Source organism: Xenopus laevis, chromosome 1L (assembly GCF_017654675.1).
Source record: "Xenopus laevis strain J_2021 chromosome 1L, Xenopus_laevis_v10.1, whole genome shotgun sequence".
Classification (NCBI taxonomy): Eukaryota; Metazoa; Chordata; class Amphibia; order Anura; family Pipidae; genus Xenopus; species Xenopus laevis.
In genome coordinates this window covers 200,146,666-200,168,714 of record NC_054371.1, presented here as the reverse complement: position 1 = coordinate 200,168,714, position 22,049 = coordinate 200,146,666, and the positions used below count along the sequence as shown (strand labels likewise).

General features: G+C 40.7%; 1 long non-coding RNA gene across 1 annotated transcript; it reads left to right on the top strand.

Moving 5' to 3' along the window:
* Positions 1-1,969: 1,969 nt before the first annotated feature.
* LOC108717826 lies at positions 1,970-14,738 on the top strand. Its single transcript, XR_001935908.2, has 2 exons — positions 1,970-2,226; positions 14,236-14,738. It is a non-coding gene; the product is annotated as an uncharacterized LOC108717826 (long non-coding RNA).
* Positions 14,739-22,049: the final 7,311 nt, after the last annotated feature.

Sequence of the window (22,049 nt, the reverse complement as noted above, 5' to 3'; positions counted from 1 at the left end):
TTATGCACAAGTCACTAAATGAATTGGCTAATTAATTGATGCACATGGCACTTTATTAATGAGAGCACATCAGAATTATCCATAATCGAATTGACTGCACAGGTCACTTTATATTGTCTATTTTAATAAATTGCAATAGTAAACCTCTTATTGCTTAAATCGGTTGGGACGTTGAGAGTGAATTAATTAATTTATGAATGAATCGGAATCCTTATAAAACACTGGCACCTTAAAATAAAAGGGATTGATTTGGGAGTAATTAACCCCAGAATTTTATTCTGGTGGTTATTGATCTTATGGGTTAAGCCCGAATAAAATAACAAACGATATCAACTGATAAGTTTCTTTTAGAAATATTTATTGTGAGGTCCTTGAAGGTGAATGTTGCACACGGCTTGTTATATCTAGTGGAGAGGAGTTAAATCTATCAAACCACAAAAATAAGCAACATTGTAGTTTGCTAACCTGGTGTTATCAGTTCATCTTAAAGACTGCAAACATAGTTTCAATTCGGACTACTGCAATAGGATATGGGTATCCTTTTCTAAACCATACAACGAATTGAAACCAAATTATTCTTTTGAGGGAAGTGTTGAAATTATAGAGGTGTAGTAATTGATACAGTTACAAAACAAGGTTCTTTTCTTTTCTTCTCCTTTTTTATATAATTGACTTATACCTTGTGTGGCTGCAGAGTCTGAGCATTTAATTACTCATTGTAAGAGTTAACCTTTTCCTTCTAATAAAAAAAGAATTATAGCCGGTGTCAGGATTGTCACTGGCGTCAAAAATATTTTGACACCAGTGTCAAAATTCATGTATTTTCGATGTTTTGCAAATTTCGCTGGAAATTCGCAAATTTTTTGACGAATCGAAACAGGAGAAATTCACCCATAACTGCTTGCCACCAAGTCAGGAATTCGAAAATAAACACCTGCTTTGAGGCCACTGGGAGAAAAATGTAATGGGCTTGTGAGTGACTGATTTGCTTGTTTGGCAAGGTCTTTCCCTGATATACCAAATTATTGGATAACAATGACAGAAATGCAATCTGTCAGGGAGAAAACCACATTAAAGGGCAAATGCAGGCCCTGATTTGTGGAGAGGCCACCAAGGCTTGGGCCTAGGGCAGCAGTATTTTAGGGGGCAGCATGCTGCCCAACCACACCTACATTAGTTCAGAAACCCTGGGGATGTGCAGGAGAAACGATAGTTTTTTAAATTTCCTGTGAGCCAATCCCCATTGCTCTGGTCCCGATGCCGAAAATGTAAGCAAATAAAAGGGAGGGGAAGGGATGACAAACCTAGGGGCGCCCGCTATATAAATCCGTCCCTGGGCAAATGCAAGCCTTGCCTCAATGAGATTTGGGATCTGGATCGTTTTTGGCCAGATATCAGTTGGGCAGACTTGTTGGCTCCTATACACAGGTCAATGAGCTGCCGACTCAGTCTGCGAAGACAAAATCAGCAGCTTTTATTGGTGCATGTATGGCCACCTAAAAGGAGAAGGAAGTTCATCTTGAACTGCACCGGCCTGGGGTTATACCAGTGAGCACCACAAAGCGATCCTCTTCCATCTTCCTCTTTTTTTTTTCGCGCACCTGCGCACAGTGAAAAGCCGAACTTTAACTAAAAAGTCGGCTATTTTGTCTTGGGAAATTTGAAGAAAGAAGAAGCCGGAAGAGAATTGCTCCGTGGTGCTCACTGGTATAACCCGGGCCAGTGCAGTTTTCTGCTGATAGGAGCACCGGCCCGGGGTTTCAGGTAAGTCAATACAATCACTTGGGTGTGCCTAACATTTGGCACCCCCAAGTGGAAGACGACTTTGCTTCTCCTTTAAGGCAGCAATGCCGATCTCACTATACCATTCTCAATTTATCACTGTATCTTCCATTTAACATTTTAGGTTATGACCCTGTGAGGAAATTCAACTCCTTTATCTATAAACAGATCAAACAATAACATGTAATCACCACAAGCTCAAATACTACAGGATATCCTAATGTGATTTTATGGGAGTAAAGATGAAAACGAACACAGCTGTAAAACTGCTCACAGTTGAAAGCCATTACATTTCCAACAAGTCATTAACACCCCGCTCCCAGGAATTAGCTTTGTGGGTGGTTACTGGGTGAACATTAGTTACAACTCCCAGTTCATAGTTTGACTTCACTGCCATGGAAGCCGACATCAAAGGAAAGAAGATAAGCAAATCATATTGTGAAGGTAAATTCCACTGCATGTAGGAAGGGAATTTGACACTTTATGCTGATTTACAACACATCTTTCTGTACTTAGTGTAGGAGTTAGGCATTAAGAACACATTTTTAAATCAAGATGTTACTATAAATATATATATATATATCTTATTATGTAAGTAAGTTTATGTGTACTTAAAATGATTGCTTAAACCTTGAGTATTTCACTCCTTTCCCACAATCCACTGCATGCCTAATCACAGGTGGGTCTATCAGTTGGTTTCCACTGTTCTATATGACTATTAATAGCAAAGCATTTTGCAAACAACTTTAAGGTACTTGAAATCTGTAATTTTAGCTCAGCATCACCTGGTGTTCTGCAAATCAATTTCTGAAATTCGAGTTGAGAGCATATTATTATTATGATTAATATTATAATTATAAATACAGGTATGGAACCTGTTATCTAGAATGCTTGGGACCGGGGGTTTTCTGGATAATAGATATTTCCATAAGTTGGATCTTCATACCTTAAGTCTACTGGAAAATAATGTAAATATTAAATAAACCCAATAGGCTGGTGTTGCTTCCAATAAGGAATAATATCTCAGCTGGAATCAAGTAGAAGGCACTGTTTTGTTATTACAGAGAACAATGAAAAACTTTTTTAAAATTTCTATTATTTCGATTAAATGAAGTCTATGGGAGACGGCCTTTCCATAATTCAGAGTTTTCTGGATAACTAATCCCATACCTGTAATACCTGCAGACTTTTGCATCTGTGACTTTGGCAGAAGATGAGTTGCCCTTTAAAAGTATTGAGACACGGAGGATTTGGGCATCTTGTTCACATGCTTAAACAATTTAATTAGGCATAAAGTATCCCTAATAAAAAAAAATGTTAATGTCACAACTGGAACATGGTATTTTTATAATCAGCTGTCTCTGACATCAGAAGTGGTTAGTTATAATATAATAGTACAGTAAAAAGATAGAGAGAGTTTTAGAATTTAGTAGTGAGGTACAGGCCCAGACTGGCAATCTGTGGGTTCTGGTAAATGCCAGAAGGGTTATTATACAGACACTCACTATTTATTGGGCTGATAGGGGGGGGGGCTGTTTGGGCCTCTGTGTACCTGAAATGCCAGGGTCTATTTTGATTCTCAGTCCAGACCTGATGAGGTAGAGGAAAGGGCTTCTAAATTATTCTTTCTGTAAGGACATATTAGCTTGTCTCATATAGGGGCAGATTTACTAAAGGGCGAAGTGGTTAACACTAGCAACTTTTCGCCAGAAATCACATCCGCAGGGACAGTGCCAATTCACTAACAGGCGCAGACGACAAGTCGCTAGCGAAAGAGACCATCGCTAGAATTTGTTCTCGGGCGGGCGAATGGTCGTTGCTCCGCAAATTCACTAAAGTGCGGATTTTACTAGACTAGACTAAACTGGAATATTGTGGCTCCCAAGCAGACTACTGTGATCACAGCTGCTGCAGTTTGACACAAGAGTGTTATAAAGTCTGTCCTACAAAACTCAGTATAATCATTTCAAGTTAAAAGTGCTTCTAATGAGGCTCTCACATGGAACCGTGCCCATAAAAAATAGCTCTCCATGAAACAAGAAAACAACTGGTGGCATCCTTGAGAACAATACATGGTAGTTAAAAGTGGAACACACCTCAGTTACAAAGTAATCCACTTCATATTGTGTTTTGCATTGACCTGCACTCAGAAAAGCTATTTAACAATGCAAACCAGTGTGTGTGCATTCTGATCCCTTTTCAGATACAGGATTGTATTAGAATCCATTCACAGGAACCATAGCAAACCTTCTGATTCCTTTATCAAAGGTCTGACATACAGAGCAAGGCAGAAAGGGGAACATACATGGCAAGGGAAGAAGGGGCAATGCGAGCCACAAACTTTGCCACCCTGCAGTTGGTAACAAGAGGTTTTCACAATTTCTGCAACTGAGAAGAGAAGGGGCAGAGGCAAGTTTTATAATTCTGTAAATTGTCACTCAAGAGAACATTTGCAAATCAGAATTTCAAAGTTTCTGCAGCATTTCTAAAGGTGCCAAAAGCCAGAATGTATCTAGTGTTATCAGTTCAGTCCAAATGGTATAGACTGGATCATAGTGTAATAATAATGTCATGCAACAAAACAAAAGGTCATGAAATTCCTCGGTGGGTCATATGTGATCTCATGGTGGCCATTCGCAAAGCCCTAAAGGTGGCCATAGACGTTACAATTACGATCTTTCCAGGAAAGATCATTCGTTTCAATACACACGTGTAGAGCTGAATCGTCAGATATATACAGGTAGAAACAATAGAATTCTACCTGTATCTGACAATTCAGCACTTAACATTGGCCGATGTGTGATGTCCAGCCCGAACAACAAGCCAACTGGTATCCAAGTCTTCTGCCGATATTGGTCGGCTCTTTTCCCACCATACACACACCGAATATAGTACGAAAATTAGTTTCAAACAATATTATCTGTGACTCCATGGCCGCCTTAAGTGTGGTCAAAGTTGGCTACAGGGGGTCACCATCTTGTAACTTGGTTAAACATCTTTGCAAGACTAAGACTGTGCACATGCTCAGTGTGGTCTGAGCTGCTTAGGGATCGTCATAAACAAAGCTGCTTGAGTTCTGCCTTGCTGGGAAGTAAGGCGAGGGCTCCCCCTGCTGTTCATAAGTATGATTGTTTCCCTGCTCAGCAGTTAGGGACCATCTGACAATTCCTATCCACAGCAGTAAATGAAGGGAGAATTTCACTGCATACAGTCAGGTTTCTTATAAAAACGGCACACATTTTTTAATTAAAGTATATTGGAGATAGGTTTCTTTTTCATTAAAGAAAGTAAAAATGGGATTTTATTTTTTTTGTCTTTACATGCCCATTAAGGCTACGTCATATGGGGCATTTCAGTTACTAGTGAGTAATCTTGTAGTTGGCACACATCAACTGCATCATTAGTATTATTAGCTTGCCATTGCTATTCTAATTCAATCCATCCTAAATGTAGCCATATACAGTGGCAATGTCACCAAATGAGTAGATCTTTGACCAATCTGGCCACCCAGGTTGTGGGCCAGATTGGATTGATGTGATAATCTGGACATTGAGCCAAAAATCTGATCACTTTAGGTTACAGATGCTCTACCCAGACTGATCAATATCTGGCAAAGACCGAGCTGGATATTGACTGTGATGGCCCTGGTTTCATCATTGTACACGTGCCAGTAAGCTAAAGACTCATGCAGAGAGGCCAGCTAATAGTAACCTGTATGTAGCAGCATGATGCAGAATCAACCATGTGGTTGTATAGTGCCTACTTCAAGTGAGACCAGAAGTAATGACATGATAGCAATGACTTAAATAGGGACACATTAAATTAACATCCTGTCGTAAGACAGTTCCTCAGCCTGCAACGTTCCATTTTATTAGTTCAGTTCCTTTTGTGTAGAGGGAGATCCTACACTGAATACCCATAGAGCATTGTTACTAGAGATGATTATGCAGTTGTTTCCCCATGGAGGGCTTTGTATTCAGACATGGTTCATTGTGTGGAAATGTAACAGGGAGGTTGGTAGGGGGATTATTGTCTGGGCTGAGATTTAAAGACGACTCCCTAATTCTTAATCTTCGTGTTGCCCTGCTGCTGGGAAAGACTCTGTTAATTTTTCTTTCAACTTTTAGGTTTCAATGCAACAAATATCTGCAAGATTCCCGCCCTAGAACAAAAACAGATCTCAGTGTCTCACAGGAGGGAATGGTACTCTGAAACCTTCTGATTAGACTGCATGTAGTTCGGGCAATTTATTATCAAAATGTCTTTGCCTGCTGAGCTTGCTGTCTTCCAAGAAAATGCTCTAGGCCCCCCCATTGGGACCCATTGCCTGATTTATATCTACTCCCTTCCCTACACGACTGGCTCATGCGCAATAGTCTATGCACATGTGCCCCAGGTGGCAGTTTAATAGTAAAGATACTCTCTTTTCCTAAGCTCCACAAATGGGCTTTTAAGACCTTGGGTACCTATATAGAATACAGGGGCTCTAAAGAACAGCAACTTGCAGGCATGAAGAGTGAGTTACAGCTCAGTAATTAAAACAACATTTCCCTCTTGACTATACTGGCAGTGGCACAGTAATAGCAGTAGCAGTGAATTTAAAACCCTCTCTGAATCAACTATGATGGTAGGTAACAAGTAACGAAGGGCAGGATGGTGCTTGTAGCAAGCACTGTGACTGTGGGCTAGCGGTTATAGTAGGGTGAGATGTTTCATATAATAGTCTTTGGGAAGGGACTGGGACTGTGGGATAGCAGGTATAGTAGGGAGAGATGGTGCCTATAGTAACAGTGGGATAATAGTCTCTGGGAAGGGAGTGTGACTGTGGGATAGCAGGTATAGTAGGGAGAGATGGTGCCTATAGTAACAGTGGGATAATAGTCTCTGGGAAGGGACTGTGGGCTATCGGTTATAGTAGAGTGAGATGGTAGTAGTGGGGATAATAGACTCTGGGAAGGGCATGTGGCTATGGGATAGCAGGTATAGTAGGGAGAGATGGTTCCTATAGTAGCAGTGGGATAATAGTCTCTGGGAAGGGACTGTGACTGTGGCATAGCAGGTATAGTAGGGATAGATGGTGCCTATAGTAACAGTGGGATAATAGTCTCTGGGAAGGGAGTGTGACTGTGGGATAGCAGGTATAGTAGGGATAGATGGTTCCTATAGTAGCAGTGGGGATAATAGTCTCTGGGAAGGGACTGTGGCTGTGGGAATAGCAGGTATAGTAAAGAGAGAGATGGTGCATGTGGCTATGAGAATAATATAATATACTCAGGCATGAGTTTGAGTTGAGGGAATGACAAGTGTATCAAGGACACAACAAGACCTTATGTTGAACCACAGTTGAATGTTGTGGGCAAGCCCTAAAATAAAAATGGTCCAGGTGGGCTACATGTGGATTTTTCCATGTACCCCCCCCTTACTTACTACCATTCAGATATATTATCTAGGTGAAGCCATTGGCAGGTGTTAAATACAGGCCTGCCTTCTATCTAACAGTGCTGTGCAGAGCACAATATAGAGCACAGACTGCACAAACTGTTGCCCCAGGCACAGCTAAATAGACCACAGGACACAATTTTCTTAGTGCTTTAATTAAACGAATGCTATGGCTTTTCTACCCATTACTAACAACAGACTCTTCAGCCCTTGGTATGCTAGGAAATTATATTGTATCTGCAGGCCAGGCACTGACATCTCATTTTTAGTTAAGTAAATATAATTTACCCCCTAAGGCACAGATTCAGCTAAAGCACAGACCCAACTGTTCTCCCAAGACTAGCTTTTGTTTTAATTGATTATTTCCACCAAGGGAGGGATTATTGTAGAGAGCAGGTCAGGCATTTGGTTAATGTGTTTTGATGAGCCCATGCTCACGCTGGGCTATAATTCAAACGTGGCCTTTAGGAGGCTTGAGGGCTTTATTTTAGTCCCCTCATTTATATATCCTTCTCCCATTTGCATTTGCTTCAGAGAAATCTGACAGGGTCAGGGACCAAGCGCCTAATTGCGTAAAAATTAAAGAAACACCCCAGTATAAGTTTTAATAAATGACTCCTAGGGATCTGAGCTTGCAGTTGAGTTCATAGAATTTATTGATGGATAAACAGACATCAGTGGGGTGTCTCTTTTGATTGGCGCCTTGTATGTGCCGATTTGTACAGCTGCTAAAAATAGTGATAACAGAGTTATGACATTTTAAATGAAGATGGAATACAGATGCTGGAGGCATGATACCCAATGAGCTGCTTGTCAGGTGATAGCAGTTACAGTGGGTGTAGTTGGCGAGATGTATTACATAGTCAGTTGGTCCATGGCAGAAACTTAATCTTTCTCGGTTTGGGTATGGGAGTAAGGGAACAGCTGTCAGAGGGCACATATTGTGTTACACACCTTGCTGTTAGAGCATTACTATAATGTAGATTATACAAGCCAAAAAGGAAAACTGCCTCGCTACAAAGAAAAAGCAGCCAAGAAAGAATATTAGTATCATTCATCAAACTTCTCCCTACCGTATCAAGTTCTGATGACAGCATCTCTCTCCCAGACCTATATGAGAGTTTACATTGACAGAGCCAAAGGCTGAATTTTGTCTGATTATTTCACACCATACAAGAAATACTGTCCATCCAAATGCAAGAGCCTAAGTCATGTGACACAAATTACATCACTAAGCACTGATTATAGCTAATGACATCACTACCTGCCAAATACATTTTAGGATATTCATGGTTCTTGTGTAATATATACACTATATATATATATATATATATATATATATATATATATATATATATATATATATATATATATATATATATATATATATATACAGTATATATAAATAACAGCACTCTCAGGATTTGTGTAGCAAAAAAACAAAAAAGTTCTTTATTTGGTTCAACATTTCGGGCTCAAAACGTTGAGCCAAATAAAGAACCTTTCTGCTTTTTTTGCTACACAAATCCTGAGAGTGGCGTTATTTTCTATTTATCTATAACCTATCTTACTGGCACCTGGGTCTCACCAAAGTTAACAGTGTGCACCATTGCACGTTCTATATTTATATAATTGTTACAAGACTTCCTGAATAAAGGCTAAGACATGAAGACCTAAGATTGCTGGTGTCTCCATTTAAAGGGTTTGATCGAGAAGATTAAAATGGCTGGTGTTTTTGATAGAAATAGGTACCTTTGAATCTGCTACTTACTGCATATTAGGAAACACATTTACCAGATGCCATCACCCATGATTACTAGGGCTGTCAATAATCTTTGGGCTTTTTAATGATTCCTGACAAGGGAAAGATAATCCTGCCAAACGGTGAAATGTCTTTCCAAGTCAATCTAAGGTTTAAAAACTGGCCATGCTCAAGCCAAGAAAACCTAGGTAATCTGCCAGTTTATTGGTCCCTCCAGAATGAATCAACAGTTTATCCACCCATGTGTGGGTCCTCGAGAGATCCTGCCCAGGGCTGGTCCTATCAAATGTGGGGCCCAATTGGGACCATGTTGGCGGGGCCCCTAGACAAAGTGTTGCTGGCTACTGACACACCAAGTATTTAGGAAAATAAGGGCATACAGGCACAAAATAGAAAGGAAAGGGGCAGACAAGGTAACATAATCAGGCTTGGTTGGATTGGGGGCAGGCAGGGCCTATCAAGGTTGGAGGAAAGCTGGGCCTATGAGAGTTGGGGGCAGGCTAGACCTATGGATTTGGGGATGGGCTGGACTCTCAAAGTTGGGGGCAGGCCAGGCAGCATCATGTGCTGAGGGAAATATTATCTGTGCTGCCCTGTGGTGCGGGGCCCCCCAGAGGTGCGGGGCCCAATTGGGCCCAATTGGTCCAATTGGCCTAAGGCCGGCCCTGATCCTGCCCAATCATATCTGACTGAAAGTTAGGCAACCCTAAAGGTGGCCATAGACGCAAAGATCCTATTGTACGAATCGAGGATTCGTACGATTTTCGGACCATGTGTGGAGAGTCCCGACATTTTTCGTCTGGCAGAGATCGGTCGTTTGGTCGATCGGACAGGTTTGATTTTGTCCCGATCCATCCCGCCGGAGCCCATTGCGCTCTCATCGTAATCTGATCATTCGGCCAACGTTCTGATTACCCTTCGATATAGCCTATAGCCATGCCCGTTAGTGGCATATCGGGGAAAGATCGGCTCATTTGGCGCTGTTGCCAAACAAGCGGATCTTTTGGTCTATGGTCACCTGATCCCCAACAAGCAACATGTTACTCACCAACCCCTTGGATGTTGCTCCCAGTGGCCTCAAAGCAGGTGCTTATTTTTAAATTTCTAGCATGGAGGCAAGTTTTAGTTAAATAACTTCCAGGTGTACTTGCAAACAGAACCTCCTGTAGGCTGCCAGTCCATACAGAGGCTACCAAATAGTCAATCATAGCCTTTCTTTGGCACCCCCAGGGACTTTAATCATGCTTGTGTTGCTCAACTTTTTTTTTACATGTGGTTCACACTAGAAAAGTTTGGGGACCTGTGCCCTCGGCCCTAACTATGATCAATAAAGATCAAACAATTCTGATTTTGCTCAGCATGGTGGTGGCCAAATTGGGTAAAGATCTGCTCATTTGGTGCCAAGAGCATCTTGCCATATGGGCCCAGCTTTGTTGCCCTTAAATGAAAGCAAGTGCTGTTCCCACTTAGATTGTGCTGAGTTATATGGCGATGGTTATCCAAGGAATTGGGGCACCAATGAAAGTTAAAGGAAAAGGTTTGCAAGTGAGAATATAGTAACAAGTGTAAATGTTCTGCTGTCATATGTTGAGTTAATTAGATGAACGCTGGAAGTTTTAAAAAAAATAACACTACTTCTAGTGGCATAAGGGATTATATTTAATTCTACTTCTCCCAGTCACTGATTCCTATGTATCTGTACAGACAGTGTTCCTTCTAAAGACTCTCTCCATCAAATTGTCCTCATCTCACACCTACACATTAAATGAGCCATTAAACCTACTAACTTGTCAGTACATGACAGATTTACTGATCAGTATCTAACTGTACATCTGTATTTGTACAAATGCTTAGATCTTCCATCAGTGCTGAAATGCGAACAATTCACTATTGTACTTGTGTGTAGATAAATGTGTCAGTTCAGTTTCTGTATAATGCCACGCCTCATGAAAGGACCCTTTTAATATAACAATCGTCTTAAATGCTTGTGATTATAAACCTATTCAGCTAACCAATGAAGATTGTCATTAGGGTGTCACTAAATCAGTTTACATGCCTCTTGTTTAGCACCATGTGCAATGACAGGTGCAGCTCAGAGACCCAGAAATATCTTTCTTTTCTGATGTCTGGGCTCTTGTGTCTTTCCTAAAATTTGATTTTCTTCTTGTGTTCTTTGCTATTTTTACTTCCTGCTACATTTTACTGGTCCCTCTTTGTAAAGGAGAACCAAAGGAGAACTAAAGTGCAAATAAATGTTGTACATTATGTTTGGACTTCTGTACCAGCCCAAGGCAACCACAGCCCTTTAGCAGTAAAGATTTTTGTCTCCAAAGATGCCCCAGTAGCTCCCCATCTTCTTTTCTGATGATTTACTGCTCATGCTCTGTGCTGCTGTCACTTACTGAGCTTAGGGACTCGATCACAATATACAGTACACATAGAATAGAAATGTCACAATATAAGGCTGATTAGTGATTAATACAGATAATTACTACACGGCACCACAGAAACCAGTGCAACTAACATCAGAATGTTATAACCATCCCATCATCTGTATATTACAGAACAACCTGATTTTCTGCTTAATAATTTGCAAAAATCCCTTAACTTAGCTTCTCAACCGCTGCTCAGAGCCCACTGAGCATGTGAATGTCGCAGACACTTTCCAAGATGGTGACCCCCTGTGACAAGTTTGAAGTCCTGGATCATTGCTGCTATTGACAAGCTGAAACTTTAGTCTGATGCAATAAATTCAGTATATAAAACATGGCATTATATTCATTTTTAGGGTTTAGTTCTCCTTTAACTCCCACCCATCTATCTTAAACTTTTTGATCTTCTGACTTCTACTATTCACCCCTAGTCTCTCTGATTATCGGTCTATTACTTGTTCGCACTTTCTCACCGCTGCTATTTTCTCACCGCCTCTACTAGTTTCCCCAATTCCATTTTTCTCTTAAACTCCCCCCTTTTTCATTGTATTGTTTTGTCTCTGCCCACTTCTAGTCTGATGTTAACTTCTCCTCTTCTTTCTTGTCCTCATTATCCCCATTAGCCTTCTTTCTTTATGTTTTTAACTTAATCTTCTCTTTAACTTCTTTTCCGCCATTTAGCCCCTGTTGCCTTCTGCTTCATCATCTGCTATTCTTGTGTTCTTATGGGTAGGGCTCCAAGATGTAGAACCTGCCAGTCCCTCAGCATATGCCACTGCCAATGGTTTCTTAGTTCCCTCAAGCTCAATGGAAACTATACGCATCTCTGTTTACATAAGTCACAAGATGATTGGATACAGCAGGAGGTTAAAATCAAGAATCTCAAACTGAGAGGGAAACACTTTCTGCCAGAATCAGTACTACGTTCCCAAAGACCCTTGGTGTTCCCTTCTTGCCTCAATCCATATTGTTGCCCAGCAGACAACCCACAATCTTTCCCCAATCTCTCCATAATTTTTATCATCTGCCACCCGCAGATACACGAAAATTTGCTCCTTACGTCTGCAACTGGGCCTGCGCTGTGCTTCTTGCTGCAGACATAGGAAGGAGATGAGGTCAGCGGATCCCATGATTATTGGCCTGCATTTATACTGGCAGTGGCCTAAATCTTTTGTCACCCACTATATATCACTGGGTGTGTTTTTCCAGTTAAGAAATGAGTAATACGCCCCAGCCGTTTTTTCTTGACTGCAAGTGAAATTTATTCACTTCTTAGACAGCATTTTTACCTCACTGTTTATTTTTCAGTTCAGTGAGCTGGGAATAGTGATATCACTTAATGTACTGTCCAGAATTCTTTCTGTCCATTTGCTGCGAATGTAACATTTCTTAAAGTCCTGATTAAACATATGCTCAGCAGATAAGAAGGCTTCTCATTGTGTTCAGTGCAACACATCACTGCAAAGGAATGTGAATCATTTAGGAGGCAGATATAAAGTGGCTGGTGTATGTGATAAGAAACCTGCTTTTACAGTCAATGGCTTGGTAATAAATATCCCTTTGGGTCACTACAGGGTTCACAGGCTTTGGCGCTGGATCTCAGAACAGATAGGCCCTGGATGGTTCTCTGACACAATCTTGCATGCTTTTGCTTTAGAAGGACTGTGCATTAGGCTATAGGACTTGGATCTCACTATTGCAGAGATTTTTAAACTACTGTATGGGTCAAAACTCAAAATTGTGTCCTATGATGTTAAGGGTGGGTGTCCATGACCACCCCCCTTCTATAACTTAACTGCTACTGTAATTAGTGATAGGCGAATTTATTCAGCAGGCGTGAATTCACGGCGAATTGCCACGATTCGCGAAACCGCCATGAAAATTCACCAGCGAATGTGCGCCGACGTCCAAATAATTATTTTTGAAAGAGTATTTATCATCTATTTATCATATGGGTGAAAGTGAAAGTTCATCCTTTGATAAATACGTCTTTCAAAATCCCATAGAAATGAATGGAGAGTGGGGGAATTTAGCTATAGAGGACTGTGGCCATCTCTAACTTCACTTGATATATATACCCCATAGACTCCCTTTAAATGAAATAAATTAGTTTCAGATATTAATTGATTGGAATTGATTTCCTTTTTCTCTGTAATAATAACACAGTCCCTTGTTGATCCCAGCTAAGATATAATTAATCCTTATTAGAGGCAAAACCATCCTGTTGGGTTTATTTAATGTTTAAATTTATTTTAAGCAGACTAAATGTATGGAGATCCAAATTACAGAAAGATATCCGGAAAAAGCCATGTCCTGAGCATCCTGGATAATAGGTCCCCTACCTGTAAATGGCAACAAGAAAAGCAATTTAAATGGTCATGCCATGGAACTATTCCAGGTGATTAAAACAAGGGATCTGCCATCTCTTGGGGATGCTTATGTCAAATGTTATACACATTGAAATCCTCAAAAGCTTTACAAAAAAAGACAAGGGGGCAGATTTACTAAAGGTTGAAGTGGCTAGAGAAAATTCACCAGAAATCTCATCCGCAGGGACATCTCCAATTTCTAACAGGATAATTCCCCAGAGAAAGAGACCGTCGCTAGCGTAGTTTTTCACCCTATTGCAAATTTTCACTCAGGCGAACGATTGCTACTCTGCAAATACACTAAAGTGTGATACACCTCTTTCGCCAGAGTTTCCTTCGCTACCTTAAACCTGGCGAACTGATGTGAAAAGATACAGCCTCCACAATTAAGTCACATTCTCTGTGATTGTTAAATTTACTGAATCCCATTTTTGCTGTTATTGTTTTATAGTTGGCACTTGACTACTGTGTATACTCAGCTGGAGCTGCTGCCGGATGCACATTCATGGCACATCACTCTGCTAAGGGCTTTGTTTTGCCCCCTTCTCTGACAAGCAACATCTCCCGACAGTAAAAACATCACATTTGTTATTGACTTGCATGTTACACAATATGGAAGGCGACAAAAGGCGTATATTTATAAATGGAAAAGCAAAATGTGTTGCGTTGCCATGTGGCTCCCCGTTGTGATGAATAGCATGTCGACAAGATGAAACCTGAGACAACAAGGAAAAACTGAAACACATTTGATTACAACTATTCATAAATACACACCCCGACTGCTCCACTGGAATCTGCATGAGCGGAAAGGTTTAACATGATGGATGTGAGATTTTTATTTCAAGCTCAACAATTATGATCCTTTGTTGTTCTTCTATGGAAAAACAACTGTGTGATATGTGAGTAAAATCACCAAACCTCAATAAATGATGCGCGATTTGTTTTTTTCTGTGAGTTGGGTGAAGTACATTTTCTTTGAGTTCACCTGACAAGAAAGTTATGTTTGAAGTCTGTGACAAAGCTATAGATACATAATCATACTAGGTCTCTATAAAAGATATGTAAAACTCTGCTTCATCAAAATAAACCATTTTCATAAAAATATACTTTTTAGTAGTATGTGTAATTGAGTAACCCTAAATAGAAAACTGTAATTTTAAGAAATGAGGGCCATCCCCTGGGACTATTCAATTCACTGTGCACACAAACAAACTAAACAAACCATACATGTTAGGTCACATGAGCCAATTAACAGACAAAGTTCTGTCTTTTACTCTCACATTTCTTCCTGTTACAGTAAATGTGGCCATAGACTTAAAGATCCGCAACATCGCCAAACAAGCGGATCTTTCCCCGATATGCCATTAACGAGCATGGCTATATCGGGGGTAATCTGATTGTTCGGCCGTATGGCTGAACAATCCGATAACGATGTGCAATGGGCTCCGGCCGGACGAAAGATGTCGGCACACTCCACACACGATCCGAAAATCGTACGAATGGATCTGTGTGTCTATGACCAGCATAAGAGTTGTAGTATTTCTGGTCAGGTGATCTATGAGGCAGCACACAGACCATCACAAAATGGTGGCAAAAGAGGTGTAAAAGGGAAATATTTACTGATATCTATATTTAAGTTTGGTAAGATTCTTTAATAGGCCACATTTTATGATATAAACTATCTCTTGCTTAAGTATTAATTTTGGGGGTAAAGTTTTCCTTTAAGGCTAGTGCCACACAAGGGCTAAAATTGGCCTGCTGAAATATGTAGGCTGAAAATCCATCCTTATGCGCAGGGCTTTTCTGCCTCAGGCGGCGGCTCCCCAGGGCCATGAGTTACTAGGAACTGCAAAACAGAGCCGGGCCAATCCGGCCAGGCGCCCTAGGCAACCTGGCCAGCCACAGTGCCGGCTGAGTGTGCTCTCAATTGCGCATGCGTGAAACTGCTCTCAAGGGCACAGGGAGAGAGACGGGAATGGACATGGGGTAGGCGACAGAGCAGGTATGTGCTTGGCACCCCCCTAGCTTTTCGCCCTAGGCACGTGCCTACTCTGCCTACCCCTAGTTCCGGCCCTGCGGCAAAAAGGCACTACTGGTAAGTTTAAGAGCCGAATTTCCAGTTATTAAACAATACCCCCCCACCTTAAGGTTGGGTGCGACGGGCGGGGGGGCCTCAGGTGGTGTTGCAGGCTGAAACGTGCCTACGCGGCCTCATCTTCCTGCCTGAATTCGGAAACCGCTGTGTTCACTTGGGTTCAGGTACATTCGGGTGATTTGGGTGAAGAAACACAAAACTTTGGATTATGTCGCTGAAACACGTGTGCCTGCACTTGAGCAGACAGGACAGCGGTTCTGGGCATAGGGGCCGATTTTCAACCAGCCCCCATGTGGCACTAAACTAAATAGGAAAGGTGCTCGGGGGATATTGCATATCTTATTTTGGGAGGCCTTTTCCTCTCCCCATTTGTTATTATAACTTGTGTCCAATGCCGGGACAAGCTGGCCACCCTAGGCAACCCGGCCAGTCGCGTTGCTTCCCACCCCCGATGCGCCCTGTAAACAAGCGTACATGCACGTGTAAATAAGTGCACATATGCTCGCACTGCTCCCACAGCTCCGAATGAGTGAGGAGACAGGGGACCAGAATAGGGGTAGGCAGCAGAGAAGGTACATGCCTGGCACACCCCCAGCTTTGTGCCCTAGGCACAGGCCTCTTCTGTCTGACCTTAGTTCCGGCCCTGTTTGTGTCTGTAAAAACAAGTGAATTCCCCACCTGTTACTGGAAACTTGTGGCTTCCAAATATTTTAAGATCAAGCTCCCGCTGAGACACAGCATTTGGCTGTGGCTCCCCCTTAGCTCATAACAGATGTATACAGATGTATATAAACACAACACCATCGAACAGTCATAAATGCAAATATATCTAGGACAGCAAATTGCTATCCCTCCCATTGTAACATCCTTCAAGCTTGGCTTTTAGAGGTGGCTACATGCCCCCTGAGCTTGCACACTATCTGACTGACAGCCCTGCAGGCTGGACAAGGAACCATACACAGTAACGGAACTAGGTGGGGGCAGGCCCTGGTGCGTGCCGTGCAGCCGGGCCCACCCCCACCCTCGTCCGTGTGATTTTTCTCTGCGGCTGCAGCCGACTCCAGCCAGGGGAGCCCTGCAGGGGTGCGGGCCCTGCCCAGTTGCACCCCCTGCTCCCCCGGTAGTTACGCCCCATACCATACACATTATAGATGCCATTGTTCCATGTGTTTGGGCTAAAAGCCACCCAAAGTATAGAAACAACAGGAAGTGAAGAGTCGCTGCAGCTATACAGGAAGTGAAGAGTCGCTGCAGCTATACTGGTGGACATGCTGCACTGGCAGATTCGATTTTTAAACCTGCCTTATCCCTAAACTGACTAATATCTAAAATACATGAATATTTGTCCAGGTGGCAGGCTGCCATACACATACTGTGGTGTTTATAGAAATGGCCTGTAGATGTCACTGTGCTTAAGACTTATACTGTGCATACTTTCTATACAGCTTGTGGTGTTAGAGTTGCGGCCTGTTGTGTAATGGCTGCATGAACCTACTAATAAAGCACTGTATTCCTCTACTCATCCTCTGCTACCAAAACAAAACACATACCAAAAAAATCATATGAAGTTTATTGGTACAGGTTTGGGATCCATTAGCCTGAAACCTGTTATACAGAAAGCTCTGAATTCTTCCCAATTGCCTTTTGATATTTGCTCCACCAGCAAAGAATCTGGGCCCTCTAAAATATTTTTCAAAACAAGCTCACTATTTTGTTGGATATAGGGTTCAGGACGCAACAGAAAAAGCAGCACATGATTCTATATGCAGACAAACTGTAGACAGGGTAATGTTAATACATCATTAGAAAATGATGGAAAATATCATTTATAGTCTGGCAGCTTTTATTATTAAATGGGGAGAAGAGGAATTTGCTTATTGCATGTATATGTTTGAGGCATACATCATAATTATACAGCAAGTGCTTGTTAGCACAGTATAGCACAGAACATGAGAGCACTTCTGCTTGTATTGCTTGCAAATTGACTCTGCTTTGTTCTGTACCACAGCTATTCTTTCATTATACCACTAAATGGATGTGTTTATATGCTAACAAATCCGAATTATAGTTAATTGTAAGTGCCTGCTAATGATGAAAAATAAGTAATAGTTATATGTGCAATTACTGTTGTATTTATTATTTGTTTTGTTGGCAAGTACTGATATCATAATAATATACATAGTAACATCATGTTTTCAGTGAATAAAGAATTAATGTGTAAAAATACAGATTATTATTATTGTTATTATTATTATTGCATGCACGTATAAAGCCCCAACATATTCTGCTGTGCTGTACAATGAATAGGTTTACACACTGAACATACAGAATTACTGTACAAAGCAAGAGGAGAAGAGGGCCCTGCCCAAGAGCTTACAATCTAGAACACAGGCTTCTCCTATATCCAAAATCACTTCTTTTTGGTGGATAGAAGTTCATTTGCTCACAATGTTTGCTCTTTTGTCAATTACCTGTAGTACGGGTATGGGACCTGTTATTCAAAATGTCGGGACTTGGAGTTTTTAGGATAAATGATATTTCTATAATTAGACCTTAGGTCTACTACGAAATAATGTAAACATTAAAGGGATACAGTCATGGGAAAAAAAAATTCAAAATGAATCAGTTAATAGTGCTACTCCAGCAGAATTCTGCACTGAAATCCATTTCTCAAAAGAGCAAACAGATTTTTTTTTATTCAATTTTGAAATCTGACATGGGGCTAGACATATTGTCAATTTCCCAGCTGCCCCAAGTCATGTGACTTGTGCTCTAATAAACTTCAATCACTCGTCCTGCTGTACTTGGAGAGTTGAAGTGATATCACCCCCCCTCCCTTTCCCCCCTCCAGCAGCCAAACAAAAGACCAATGGGAAGGTAACCAGATAGCAGCTCCCTAACACAAGATAACAGCTGCCTGTTAGATCTAAGAACAACACTCAATAAATAGTAAAAACCCATGTCTCACTGAGACACATTCAGTTACATTGAGAAGGAAAAACAGCAGCCTGCCAGAAAGCATTTCTCTCCTAAAGTGCAGGCACAAGTCACATGACCAGGGGCAGCTGGGAAATTGACAATATGTCTAGCCCCATGTCAGATTTCAAAATTGAATAAAAAAAAAATCTCTTTGCTCTTTTGAGAAATGGATTTCAGTGCAGAATTCTGCTGGAGTAGCACTATTAACTGATGCGTTTTGAAAAAAACATGTTTTCCGATGACAGGATCCCTTTAAATAGACCCAAAAGTGCAATTTAGCTTGAAATAAGGATTAATTATATCTGAGTTTGGATAAAGTACAAGGTACAGTTTCAAATCACTAGTACGGGCAAAACGTTTGCATCCCTGAATAAAAAAAATAAAAATAAATATATATAAATAATATTAAAACTTTGGATACACCAGCAATTCCAACTTCAAATAAACAGTTTTAGAAACTATAGGGGTCATTTACAGTTCCTCTGGGCAGAAGTCAGGGGGCACAGGCTAGGCCATAGGGCAGATGTTGTTGTATCCAGTACAAACATTATTTTAGTTAGTTAGCTCTCACAAACCCACCACAACTATAACAAGTGGGTTTTTTTTCAGTTTTTCCTCCAGCCTCAGGAATCAGAAGTAAAACTTAGTCCCTGTGTAAAATGCATAATGAAGCAATAAAATTGTTAATGAATCAGATGAAAGTTGAGTGTAGGACTGGCCAGATATGGGATGACTTTGACGTAGTTAACAAGCTTGAATATATTGCAATATATGGACAAAAAATCCCTGTTTTGTTGAAAGAGAGGCCGTTTTAGTAGTTTAGGGCACAAAATGTCAATGTCCTTAATATATTGATAATGGGTTGAGTGCAGAGGACCTCTTGTGTTTGTCTAAAGGAGAAGGAATTAACCAGGGTGAGGACTCAACTACTCAACTGAGGTGCATTAAAATTAAAATATGTTTATCTAGTATCTGAACAGCCATTATTGGGGAGCTGTACTCATCAGTAGAGTAGAGACCCAAGACCCAAGAGTCAAGTTCTGAGAATGTTATTCACATTGAATAATGGTATGAATGCCTAGTGATTCCCTTTCTGTATGATATTGACTCTAACCCACTTATAGAAAATGGTGATAATACCATAAAGCGGTTATTCACTTTGAGTTAACTTTTATTGGTATTATGTAGAGAGTGATATGTTGAAAAGTATTATGTTTTCAATTTCTTTAATTTGCATGCTTTACTTGTCTTTTGTATTTGCCTCTGTTAAGATGGCCATAGACATGCAGATTATGACCTATGTTGGACGAATGATTGTGCCAATCTTCTAACCTGCAAATAACATTCTGATTACTATAAAGTAGTAAAGAGATAAAATCACACAATGCTTAGGCCATTAATAGTGATGGGCGAATTTATTCGCCAGGCGCAAATTTGCAGCGAATTCCCATGATTTGCCACTGGCAAATAAATTTGCAAAATGGCCACTAAATTCGCCAGCAAAAATTTTGCAAATTTTTCACCATTGTGCAAGAAATTTGGGAATTTTTCGGCAAAGCAAAATGCCCAAAATTTGCCCATCACTAGCCGTTAATTGACAGGCAGCAATTGTAGTAAAAATAGTAAAAAAGTAAAAATGGAATTTTATTTTTTTGCTTTTCCTTGTTCTTTAAAGTTATGTCTGACAAATAGTAGTGACAGTCTCCCATTTATATCATTATATAGGCAATACATGCAGAGATCTTATTGGTAGCCAATATAAATCTTTAACCTGTCCGATCAACTGATCGACCGATTGCCATGGTAAGAAAAATGTCGGGACATCCACACACAATCCAAAAATGATACAAACCTTATTTTGTACAATGGTATCTTTGCGTCTATGGCCAGCTTTACCCTTTCAGTATTTCCTTTATAACTGAGTAGCAATATTAGAACAGCAATGTAAGATCTAGGGAAAAAAGCCCCCATGTTTCTCTGTCAGTAAGCAAGATATAGTATGACAAAGGATGGGTGAACAGGAAACAGGCACATCATTGTATTATATTTCAGGGTTGTACTTTAATATAAAAGAAACTGTAAAAGAAACTGAATCCTGCCCCCTTGGGAACAGTGATAGAAATAATTAGCCGCGGCCGACGGTGGGATTTAATATCATGCATCCAATGCAGCTTGTCAACTGCCATTCAAATGGCCGACACAGAAGAGCACATTGTCTAATATTCAACAGGCCTCGCACGTTTCCATGAGCGCAGTGATGGCTCGCAGCAGCTGCAGGCTTATAATTATAATACAGAGCTTCAGCACTTTATTCACTTTAGTGTTATTAGAAAGAATAATACAGTCTTAATCAAAAGCTCATTATTCCTGCCTGCCGCCCTGCCATTTCCAGACTCCAGGCGTGTGGAACTTTTTTTTTCTTATTAGATTATTGCCACCAGGACAGACCTTTTCATTGATCAGCAGGCGGCAGGTGTGGAGTGGCTTTGCATTTCCATACATTAAACTGCAGATTTCTGTGCAGAGAACTTGCCATATATTTAAGTTGGCAAAGAAGATTTGTAAAGTCTATGACATTTCATTGCTGCTTAAACGCCTGCTCCAGATTCATAAAAATGGGATTTTATAGCTATACCCGAATGCTACCAGAAATACAGTAAGTACAGTATGTGTAACATACTTTAGAGGCAGACGAGCAGTGTTATTCATTGTGGCATGGTCAGCTGCAGCAAATAATAGCAACTTTTTAACATTTTTAACTATTTTTCAACTTGAAACACTGGACACATTTATAATTTCCCCCCACAGTCTGTTCATTCTTCTTCATAATCAGTGTAATAATCAGTGTAATAATGAAACAGCTATACAATGCATCATTCAAACATGATTACATTTTAGGTCCCTTGCTGATTTTTATGTCACAACAACAGCTTTAGTTTCTGCAGTGTGATGCCTAATACTATGGTAGCCTCCGTTAGTGGCTGGCACAGTGATGTGAATGGCTGCAAAACCACCATGAAGGGTGCTGCACCTTTCCCTATAATGACAGTGCCTTCCATTTTCATCAATCTTGTCCTACAGGAGTCTCGGGGCTCATTTATCAACACTGGGCAAATTTGCCCATGGGCTGTTACCTATAGCAACCAATCAGTGATTAGCTTTATAAAGCCAGCTGCAAGAAGAACTATGAA